We start from the raw sequence: 11,441 nt of genomic DNA, 5'->3' as shown, positions 1-11,441 counted from the left end.
TGTCCCTCCAGGCCCGGGGAAGTGCCCGTGCTACTCTCCCCTTCCCCGTGGCCTCAGGTCAGAATCCAGGTCTCCCAGGATCCCTAGGAACTTGGAAGAAGCTGACAACACCTGTTGTGTGCCTGTCTGCCCCTGCCGGGCTGGGCCTTCCTCCTGGGCAGGCACGGGGCCTCCTCACCCGCCCGCTGCCCCACCCAAGGAGGATGTGAAGCTGACCCGAATTTCCCCGAACAGAACAGAAGCCATGCCTACGTGTCCCCAGGTCTAACACCACGAGGCTCTGCACCTACCAGCTGTCCCTTGAAGGTGGACCTGCGCTGGTCCATCATGAGCCGTTTCAGAATGGGCCATCTTCCACTGCTCCCAGGCCATAGCCGAGAGCTGGATTGGAAGTGGAGCAGCCGGGACTCAAACCCACTGCCATATAGGATGCAGGCACTGCAGGTGGCGGGTTTACCTGCTATGCCACAGCTCCGGCCCCAGTGGGTGATCTTTTGTAACTGGCTTCTTTCACTGTGTTATCTCAAGGTCCATCCATGTTGCACGAATCACCACTCTTCTTTTTCATCACCAAATAGTATTCCTGGATTGGATGCACCACCTTCCATTTATTGCCTCCTCAGGGATGGACGTTCGGGTTGCTTCCACTGTGGGGCTGTGGTAAACCATTCTGCTGTGAGCACTGGTGTGTGAGCTTTTGGGTGGACCTGGGTTTTAGGTCTTCTGATTGTCTACTTTTGAGTGGAATAGCTGGATCATATGGTCATATGGTGACTCCAGGGCCACCATTTCGAGGAACTGTCAAAGATCTAATTGTGGAAGTTGTGTGAAGAGCAAAGAGGTCGGTTCAGAGACATTGCGTGGATCTGCCACAGCACTGGATGAATGGCCTCTCGGGGGCCAAGAAGAGCCTTCTGGGCAGAAAAACTCCCACAGGAAGACAAGCACACTGAATGGGAAGGAAGAAGACAGAGCTGGGGTTAGGGGGTCCATCAGGGCCCCCCACCCCCCGACTCCCAGCTGTCCTTCACAGCAGATGTGTTGGCACAGAGTGCGGGGTCAGCAGGAGCACCCAGCAGAGGCGGGCTGGCAGGCGGCCTGCTAAGGCCCAGCACAGAGCTGTGCAGCTGAAATAACACTGCCTCCACCTCAGGGAGCTGTGTTCTGGCTGCAGGTCAGGGAGGAGCGAGAGCCTGGGTTGAGGCCCAGGCACATGGCAGCGCTTGATGAGAGAAGGAGGGTGAGAGTGGGGGGCGAACTGAGCCCCAGCGTCAGTGCCACTCTGGGGAGTTCAGACTTGACCCTACAGACACTGGGCGGCATTCAAGGACTTGGGTAGGGGAGGGTGGGTGGCTCTGTCCCAAGTCATGGCCTTGGGGCTGTGGAGGGGTGCAGGAGTGCAGAGGGGGGGCCTGTTTGGAGGCTGTCGTCAGGAGATAGAGAAGAGGAGGAGCTGGGGGTCAGACCAGTGGTGCTGGTGAGGAAGGGCAGAGGGGACTGAGCCGGCCATCCGGAGGGCTGAGTAACAGGCAGAGGGGCTGGGCAAGAGGCAGAGCCAGCTCGATCATGAAGGTGTCAGGCAGACCTTGTCTCCATGGAGAGAGAATGGCCCTGTCTGGAACACGTACAGCACCCCGGGCACGTGCAGCCTCTGGATCTCTAACCGCACCATTGTTTCCCTACCAAGTTCCCAGAAGTCAGCCCTAGGACCAAGCACGGAACTTGGAGAGAGGTCTGCACATTCTTCTGCTTTGGGCAGAAGCCTTTGTTAACTTTTTTTTTCTTAAGATTTATTTATTTGAAAAGCAGAACTAGAGACAAAGGGAGACACACACACACACGCACACGCACATGCACACATATACACAGGTGTTCCATCCTCTGGCTCACTCCCCAAATGGCCACAACAGCTAGTACCCATCAGGCTGAAGCTATGGGCCTGGAACTCCATCCAGGTCTCCTACGTGGGTGGCAGGGACCCAAGGACTTGGGTCATCTTCTGCTGCAGCTGGGAAAGGACCTTTAGCAGGGACCTGGATCTGAAGTGGAGCAGTCAAGACTGGAACCAGAACTCATATGGCATGTCGATGTTGCAGGCAGTGGGCCAGCCAGCCACACCACAACACCAGCCTCCTCCTTTGCTGTCTTGACAGGTGCCCATCCGGTAAGAGCTGCCTGAGAGAGCCCCTCTTGCCACCCCGCCCACCATCTTGCCTGGCAACACATTTACAACAACCCCTTCCCTCGCTGGCAACTTGAGGGCCCACTCAGCATCTGTGGAAATGCAGAAAAGAAAACATTTGTCTCCAGAAACCATCCTTTTTCTCCCTCCTTTCCTCATTTCTCTATTTCTGTGTTTCTTCTCCCATTTTCCGTGCTCTTTTTAAGTACTCAGATCTCTCCAGCTTCCCGGGGTCCCTGGGACCAGTTCCCAAGCGGCATCATGTCTCCTCCAATGAGAATGGCCTGGGCTCAGTCAGAGCCTAGGGGTTACAGAAATGGTTCCTTAGTCGAGGGATGAAAGGAAGTACCATTCTCAAAGGATGGAGGGGGGCCGAGAGTCTGAGCTAGGAACTACAGGGTGGCAGAGCAGGGAGTACTGCCAGGATGCTGCGATTTACCCCCTAAGCCTCCCTAACTAAATGTCCTTGAGGGTCAAGTTCATGGCCAAGGAGAACTGAAAAGCTTTAAAGTGGGAAAGAGCAGGAAGAATTTGCGAAGGGCAGGCATGTGAGCCATTTCCCGACTATGATAACTGCATGGCACTTTCTTCCCAGGATTTCTTGGAATTAGCCCAGGCTGCCGAGGTAGTCATATGTCAGCATGGCCCTGGATCACATCCAAGCGTTGCTCCTAATCTCCAGAGTGTGACAGGTTTGACAGCCTGTGGTGACAGGGGCCCGAGTCTGAGCTGCTGCCTGCACAGACTATCCTGGTCTTTGTCTAGCGGTCGTCTGGTTCTGGTGCATACTTGTGTTCAAGTTTGTCCACATCTTCTTGGAATTGAATCCTCGCATAATTCTACAGCATTGTGAAATGTCTAGGCATCTCCCGCCCCCGGCCCTGCCCAGCCACAGATCCGTTCACCTTCTCCCAGTCTCACCTGTCAGGATTCCGTGTGCGCAGGATCACTCCAGGTGCAACCTTTTGAGACTGACTTCTCCGCTCATTCGTGTTTTAGGATGGATGAATTATTTCTGCCTCTTTGAACTCGAGTCCTATTCCATTGCGCGGATATTCCACAGTTTGTTTAATCTATTCGCTCATGGGTTCCAGTTTTTAGGTGATTACACATGGTGCTACTAAAAACATCTCTCCATTTTGATTCATAAAACTGTAATGCTGTTTATTTCAAAGGACTTTGTCAGCACAAACACTGGACAGCAGCTGATGATACTTTGCTTTTTTTTTCAGGGCTTACTCTAGTAGTTTTCCTCTGCATTCTCACTTTATTTATTTATTTAACTAAAATAATTTGCTGTGGGAGGAGTGGGCTTGCAGGGGGTGGAACAAGGGTCCTCCGTGCGGCTCAGGTCTACCTCCAGCCCTTGCCTACCAATTATCATTTTATTTTTAAAAGGTCTTGGTATGAGCACTCATATTAAACAATCTGTTGGTTAGCGATAGATTATAAGGTCAGTACTCGGGTCAGTTGAAGGGCTGTGTGTGATAAAGTTCCAAATTCCAACCTTTCTGTGCCAGCTATGGGCTTTCCGGGGAAATAAAACCAATACGACAGATAAAAAAAATTATGGAGTGGATTATATCCTCCCAAAACTTGTATGTGGAAGCCCTGACTCCTGATGTGATTGTAGTGTGTGTGTGTGTGTGTGTTTAACAAGACTTACGTGCTTATTTGAAAGTCAGAGTTACAGAAAGGGAGAGAAAGAGTGACTTTCCATCTGTTGGTTCAAAATAGCCAGGGCTGGGCCAGGCTGAAGTCGGGAGCTTCATCCGGGTCTCCCTCGTGGGTGGCAGGGGCACACACATTTGGGCCCTCTCCTGCCACTTTTCCCAGGCACGTTAAGAGGAAGAGCTGCCTTGGAAATGTGGCACCTGGGACTCTACCTGCTGTGCCACAATGCCAGCCCTGTGGGATTATATTTAGATACAGGGCCTGGGAGGGAAGAGATGAAGGTGAATCGAGGTCATAAGGCAGGGTCTAATCTAATAGGGCTGACGACCTTATAAGAAGGGAGAGAGGCAGCAACGAGCCCTCCGTCCACAGGTGCGCAGGAGAGAGGCCACGTGAGGGCAGATAGAAGGCAGCTATCAACAAGCTGGAAGACACCATCCCTGTCGGCACCTTGATCTTAGACGTCCAGCCTCCAGGACTGTGAGGACACAAGTCTCTGCTGTTTAAGTCCCAGCTCTAGCAGACCAAGATAGGTGGGGTAGGGAGAGGTTTCTAGATAGGAAGCAGTGCTACAATTGTGGGTCCCACAAGTCTGAAATCTGCTGGACACTCAGGCGGAATCTTTATGTCGCAGACTTGAGGCAGAATTCCTGATTCTTTGGGCAACCTCAGCTCTTGCACCTAAGGCCCTCAAATGATTCAGCGAGGCTCACCTACATTACCAAGGGCAATCACTTTTTCAAAAGTCAACTGATTGGCTGGCGCCGTGGCTCAACAGGCTAATCCTCCGTCTTGCGGCGCCGGCACACCGGGTTCTAGTCCTGGTCGGGGTGCCGGATTCTGTCCTGGTTGCTCCTCTTCCAGGCCAGCTCTCTGCTGTGGCCAGGGAGTGCAGTGGAGGATGGTCCAAGTGCTTGGGCCCTGCACCTGCATGGGAGACCAGGAGAAGCACCTGGCTCCTGCCTTCGGATCAGCGCGGTGCACCAGCCACAGCATGGGGGCCGCGGCGGCCATTGGAGGGTGAACCAACGGCAAAGGAAGACCTTTCTCTCTGTCCCTCTCTCTCTCACTGTCCACTCTGCCTGTCAAAAATAAAAAAAAAATAAATAAAAGAAAAACAAAAGTCAACTGTCAACTGATTTAAATGTTAGTCATAGGTACGCTCTGTCTTTACAGCAATAGCAAGCCCACGGAGCACACAGCCTGGCCAAGGCCATTTGTAAAAGTAACCATGATCCTGAGCGCCAGATTTCAGGAAAGACCTCACGTGAACAGAGATGAACTTTCCTTCCCGTAGCCACCCTCTGTCACCCTGCCCTATAGACACACAGGGGAACAGTTGATGACAAAGGGGCCTTTTGTTCCCAGCAGCGCACCAAGGCTGCTGTCTGGACAAGCACAGGGCCCACAGCGCCTTTCTGTGGACCCCGCTCCCTCACGGCAGAGAATGAAGTTCCACTAGGGAAGGCTGATCTCGTTCCACAGTGAGCCTGCAATGTAGCGAGGCCGGGTAGAGACACTGAAGTTGAAGGACAGGACGACACAGATTTATTTACCGAGCGCGTACCAAGTGTCAGGCAATGTTCTAAGCACTTTCCATGCAATCTATTTAATCTGTCGATTACATCAGTGTGTCTTCAAAACAGCCTGTACGTGGCAGACACGATTTCCACCCGCTTTGACGGGTGAAAGAAGAGGCAAAGAGGCTAACAAGGAGCAGAGTGGTGCAGAGAGAGCAGCCTTCCATACACTTGTTCATCCCCCAATGCCTGCAACAGTCGGGACTGAGCAGGCTGAAGCCAGGAGCCAGGAGTCCCATTCGCGCCTCCCACGAGGGTGCAGGAACCCAAGAACATGCACCATAATCTGCAGCCTCCCAGGTGTATTAGCAGGGATCTGGATCAGAAGCGAAGGTTCCTTGGCTGAGTCCCTGTGTGGTAGAGAAGAGGAAAGGGAACCAGCCACGTGCAGAAGGGTCAAGCAGTGTATGTGTGTGGGGGGCTCGCTCTAGAACAACGAGCTCTTGGGGGCCTGACGGGGTCCCTGAGATCTGTGTTAATCCCTTCACTCAGTCCCCAGCTCCGGCTCAGATCGCATGCTCTGGGAAAAATCAGCTGTCATGTCTCGGAGAGGCCCATGTAGCACAGAAAGCCTGTGAGGACAGCTGTGCCCTGGGCCAACCGTCGGTGTCCTCTCGTGTCCAGCTGAGGCACGGAGTGGGAGGAGACCGTGCAGGGGTGCGGTTCCCACACGCAGAAAGCACCATGGGCCATCGTGGACGCTGGGCTCCACAGTTACTCAGGGGTCAAGAGTCACAGTGTCCATAATCCCCATACTTCAGAGGGAAACAACACAGGTGAAGCAAATCTAGCAAGACGTTCAAAATAATGATAGTTAGGTCTGGTCTCGGGAGTCTGTTACTTTTCTTTTCTTTTCTTTTTTTGACAGGCAGAGTGGACAGTGAGAGAGAGAGAGAGACAGAGAGAAAGGTCTTCTTTTGCCGTTGGTTCACCCTCCAATGGCTGCTGTGGCCGGCGCACCGCGCTGATCCGAAGGCAGGAGCCAGGTGCTTCTCCTGGTCTCCCATGGGGTGCAGGGCCCAAGCACTTGCGCCATCCTCCACTGCCCTCCCGGGCCACAGCAGAGAGCTGGCCTGGAAGAGGGGCAACCGGGACAGAATCCGGTGCCCCGACCGGGACTAGAACCTGGTGTGCCGGCGCCGCAAGGCGGAGGAGAGTCTGCTACTTTTATATATGGTTGTACATTTTCATAATAAAAACCACATAAAAAGAAAATTTAGGCCGGCACCGTGGCTCAACAGGCTAATCCTCCGCCTTGCGGCGCCGGCACACCGGGTTCTAGTCCCGGTCGGGGCACCGATCCTGTCCCAGTTGCCCCTCTTCCAGGCCAGCTCTCTGCTATGGCCAGGGAGTGCAGTGGAGGATGGCCCAGGTCCTTGGGCCCTGCACCCGCATGGGAGACCAGGAGAAGCACCTGGCTCCTGGCTTCGGATCAGCGTAGTGCGCCAGCCGCAGCGCGCTACAGCGGCGGCCATTGGAGGGTGAACCAATGGCAAAAGGAAGACCTTTCTCTTTGTCTCTCTCTCACTGTCCACTCTGCCTGTCAAAAAAAAAAAAAAAAAAAAAAAAAACCTAAAAAAAAAAAAAAAGAAAATTTAGGCTTTCTGTCTGCATGACAGCATAGGCTACTAGCTCTAGAACCTTCTAGAAGCAGCCCCGTGGCCGGCCTCCCCCCGCACTGCCTGCCCTGCACACTGGCTCCCTGTGGCTGCACTGAGGCAGCAACATGATCTGGTGCATGGCATCCGATGAAGTGGGCTACGTTTTCCCTCAGCTGGGATTCTGAGACGTTCTGAAGCACACAGAGCTTCTCCGGATTTTGCTCCAAGTTTCTCAGAGCAGATCCACAGGGTACTTGCCCCCAGCCTGCTTCCAAGGTCAGCGCCAACCTCAGGGGTGTGAGTAGAGTCAGCAGTTTTGTCTGACCTCACCCTTGCCCCATTTGTTAACTCAGCTTGGACTCATTCTGGCCCTGGAATTCAGTTCCTTATTTCATAACAAACAATGGAGAACATCGCCAGACGGCTGAACCGGGCCACTGCTGGATCACGGCTCTTCAATTTACAAGGAGCTCCATGAAACCCTGGGGTTCACTCGCAGTGCAAGTTTAGATAAGAATGAAACTTTTGATCTTTTTTTTAAAGATCCTGGGTTAACTATTCACTGGTGTGATAAATTTTCCAGTGGAGTTTGGAACTAAAATTGGTGGAGCTGAAAAACTGCCACTTAGAGTGTTGCAAGCACTTTGTACATTTTATGATGGAAGCAGGGGTCTTCCTGCTTGGTCTGTCTTAGTCCTTCTGGGCTGCTCTGAAAAAATGCCACAGGGCTTGAGGGCTTAAACAACACATTTTTTAAAAATTACTAATTTATTTATCTGGGAGCCTGGCATTGTGGCACAGTGGGTTAAGCCACCACCTGCATGAGTTCGAGTCTCAGCTGTTCCACTTCGGATCCAGCTCCCTGCTCATGTGTCTGGAAAAGCAGTAGAAGATGGCCGAGTAGTTAGGCCTTTGCCACTCATGTGGGAGACTCAGATGGAGTTCCCGGCTCCTGGCTTCAGTCTGGCCCGCCCTGGCAGTTACTGCCATTGGGGAATGAACCAGCGAGATTGAAGATCTCTCTCTCTCTCTCTCTCTCTGTCTCTTTCTCTCTCTCTCCCACTTCACCTTTCAAATCAAACAAATTATTTATTATTTATTTGAAAGGCAGAGTGACAGAGAGAGGTAGAGACCATCAGCTGCTGCTCTCGGGCTTATTAGCAGGAAGCTGGATTGGAAGTGAAGCAGCCAGGACTCAAACTGGCACTAGGATATGAGATAGGAGTGTCCCTTATGAAGGCTTAAAGAACTGTGTCGGGGCATCCCATGTGGGCACTGGTTTGAGTCCCAGCTGCTTCTTTTCTAATGTATCTCTCAGCATGGCTTGGGAAAGCAGTAGAAGATGACACAAGTCCTTGGGCCCCCGCACCTGCATAGGGGAACTGACAGAAGCTCCTGGCTCCTGGCTTCGGATCAGCACAGCTCTGGCCATTGCAGCCATTTGGGGAGTGAACCAGCGGATGGAAGGCCTTTCTCCTTTCTCTCTGCCTCTCCTTCTCTCTCTCTTTTTTTTTTTTTTTTGACAGGCAGAGTGGATAGTGAGAGAGAGAGACAGAGAGAAAGGTCTTCCTTTTTGCCGTTGGTTCACCCTCCAGTGGCTGCTGCGGCCGGCGCTTGGCGCTGATCCGAAGCCAGGAGCCAGGTGCTTCTCCTGGTCTCCCATGCGGGTGCAGGGCCCAAGCACTTGGGCCATCCTCCACTGCCTTCCCGGGCCATAGCAGAGAGCTGGCCTGGAAGAGGGGCAACCAGGATAGAATCCGGTGCCCCGACCAGGACTAGAACCCGGTGTGCCGGCGCCGCAAGGCGGAGGATTAGCCTGTTAAGCTACGGCGCCGGCCTCTCCTTCTCTCTGTCTTTAACTCTCCCTTTCAGATAAATAAATAAATCTTAAAAAAAAAAAAAAAAAAAAAAGAACTGTGCCAGAACACCTGTCCCAAACAGCAAATATTTGCTTTTCAGAGTTGTGGGGGTTGGAAGCCTAGGATCAGGGTGCCAGCAGGTAGGGTTCTGGTGAGGGCCTTCCTCCTGGTTTTCAGAGGAGGAGGAAAGCTCTCTGGGGTCCCTTCCAATGAAAAGGGCACAAATCCTATTCATGAGGTCCCCTCTCATGACCTAGGCACCTCCCCAAGCTCCCACCTGCTGAAAACAATCACCCCTGGGATTAGGATCTGAACATGGGAAGGGGGTGGGAGCCACACTCAATCTGTATCAGCACCATGGCAGAAGGAGGGCGGGGAGCGTGTCCACTGTGGGGTGATGGCTTAGTCCATGCCACTGGGCTAGGCTGAGCTGCAGTTCCCAGAATTCCCTTTCCTGGTCTCTTTGCAGCTTGGGTGAGCAGGGAGGCAGCCTGCAGCTTGCAGCTCCCTCGCTGGTGCTGAACTGCTGACTCACCTCACTGGCCAAGTTGCAGCTGGACCTGCACTTGCTCTGCGTTCCCTGGGGTTTCCTGCAGCTCCTCTGACTCCCGGGCCGGGTGTGAGTTCAGCTCCTTGACAAAGCTCTCTGGGTTCTGCAGGAGACCCTCGTCACCTCGGTCAGAAGCCATAGTGATGGCCACAGGTCCCGGCCTGTTTGTGTGGGGTCACAGGGCTTGCCCCGCAGGCTCCAGCTGACTCCTGATCTTCTGTTGCTGTCTGCCTGTGTGTGGACCTCGGCCTTCAGTACTGGGCACAGAGACTTAAGCTTCAGCCTGGCGCAGCCCGGGCAGCTGCTGCCATTGGGAAGCGCTTCAGCAGCCCTAGTGACTGTGTAAACCAAGTCTTGCAATAAGCAGCATATACGTACAGTGCACTGTCGGACCCTCGCCAGCGAGGATCCGACGCAGTCACGACACAGTCACTGTTTCTCGGTTCTCAAGGAACTTTATTCGTGGAGACAGAAGGAAAGGGGAAGGGGAGAGGAGAAAAGAGGAGGAGGGGCGGTGGCCTCGGTGGCGTTGACCACGCCCCACCCAGATCCCAATGTCCCTTTATATCCCAAGTCCTGTGGAACATGTGCTCCACAGCCAATAGCGGTTCTCTTCACGTGCAGTTTATGCTAATGTCGTCCAATCAGATGAAAGGGCACGTATAGCCTCAGGTCTAAAATTCATCTGTTTCACCTGGTTCCTCCTAGTTGTTTATGCAGAGTCTATCCTGTTTCATCTGTCTCACCTGGTTGTTTTCGTAGGCCTTGTGGTCGACCGATTGCTGCAAGCTATGTGGAGGATGTTCCCACAGGTGGCCAGCCTGCAGTTCCCCACAGTGCACACTAGGGCACTTTCAAAAGTTCATGGAAAAGTGGAATCAAAAGACAAACGTATTTTGATGCACAAAGTGTTGAAATCTGTGCCAAGGCTAAGTCTTCAAAAAGTTCACGCAAGGGTTGGCGTTGTGGTGCTGTGGGTTAAGCTCCAGCCTGCAATGCCAGCATCCTGTGTGATGGCTGGCTGGAGACTGGCTGCTCTGCTTCCAATCCAGCTCCCTTGCTAACGCACCTGGGAAAGCAACAGCAGATGGCCCAAGCACTTGGGCCCCTGCCACCCAAGTTAGAGGTCTGGGCGGCGTTCCTGACACCTGGCTTCTGCTTGGCCCAGTCCTGGCCCCATTGTGGCCATTTGGGGGAGTCAACCAGGGGATGTTAGGTTCTCTCTTTCTCTGTCTCTCTCTGTCATTGCCTTTCAAATAAAGAAAATAAATATTTTAATAAAAAAGTGCATGAAACATGAGTATGATGAAAACATTGCATGGATTTCAAAACTTTCTGCAACAAAATAAGTCTACATTAAGAAGTTTTTAATTGATTCATTTGAGAGACAGAATAAGACAGAAGGACTGAAGGGGAGGAGGAGAGGGGGAGAGAGAGAGAGAGAGAGAGAGAGAGAGAGAAAGAGAGAGAGAGAGAAAGAGAGAGAGAGCGCTCCCATTGCTGGATTCAAATTCCCAAAATGGTGAAGGGAGGAGGGGAGAGCTACAACCTTCAGAGAGAGGGGCCTATCAGGTGAACGCTCGGCGGGAATCCGAGGCACACGCTCACCGAGGAGAGAGTACCCAGAGCCTGCCTTGAGCAACCTCAGGTTGCTGCGTTGTGACAGCAGGAGACAGCGCCTGCTCCCCTGACCTAGTTTATACTTGCCCAGGAGCCTCTCTTTCCCCAAATTCTGCCCAGGCCCCCGGAGCTCTTTCCCAAGCAAAGCCCACGCATAAATGAACCCAGGGCTACCAAATTGTAGCAAGGCACAGAGTCTTGTGAATATAAAACCCCTCCTATTAATAGCAGTGTCATTAAATAGGAGGTAGTAGCGATACTTAGGGAGCTAAATTTAGGGGAGAAAAATGATACGTAATTAGTCATGTCTATTCTTTCTTTGTAAACGGTACTTCGGCGTGTTGAAAGATGCCTTAAATCAGTCTTACAGAAAAA

Source organism: Lepus europaeus, chromosome 15 (assembly GCF_033115175.1).
Source record: "Lepus europaeus isolate LE1 chromosome 15, mLepTim1.pri, whole genome shotgun sequence".
Classification (NCBI taxonomy): Eukaryota; Metazoa; Chordata; class Mammalia; order Lagomorpha; family Leporidae; genus Lepus; species Lepus europaeus.
Note: the sequence above shows the minus strand (reverse complement) of the source record.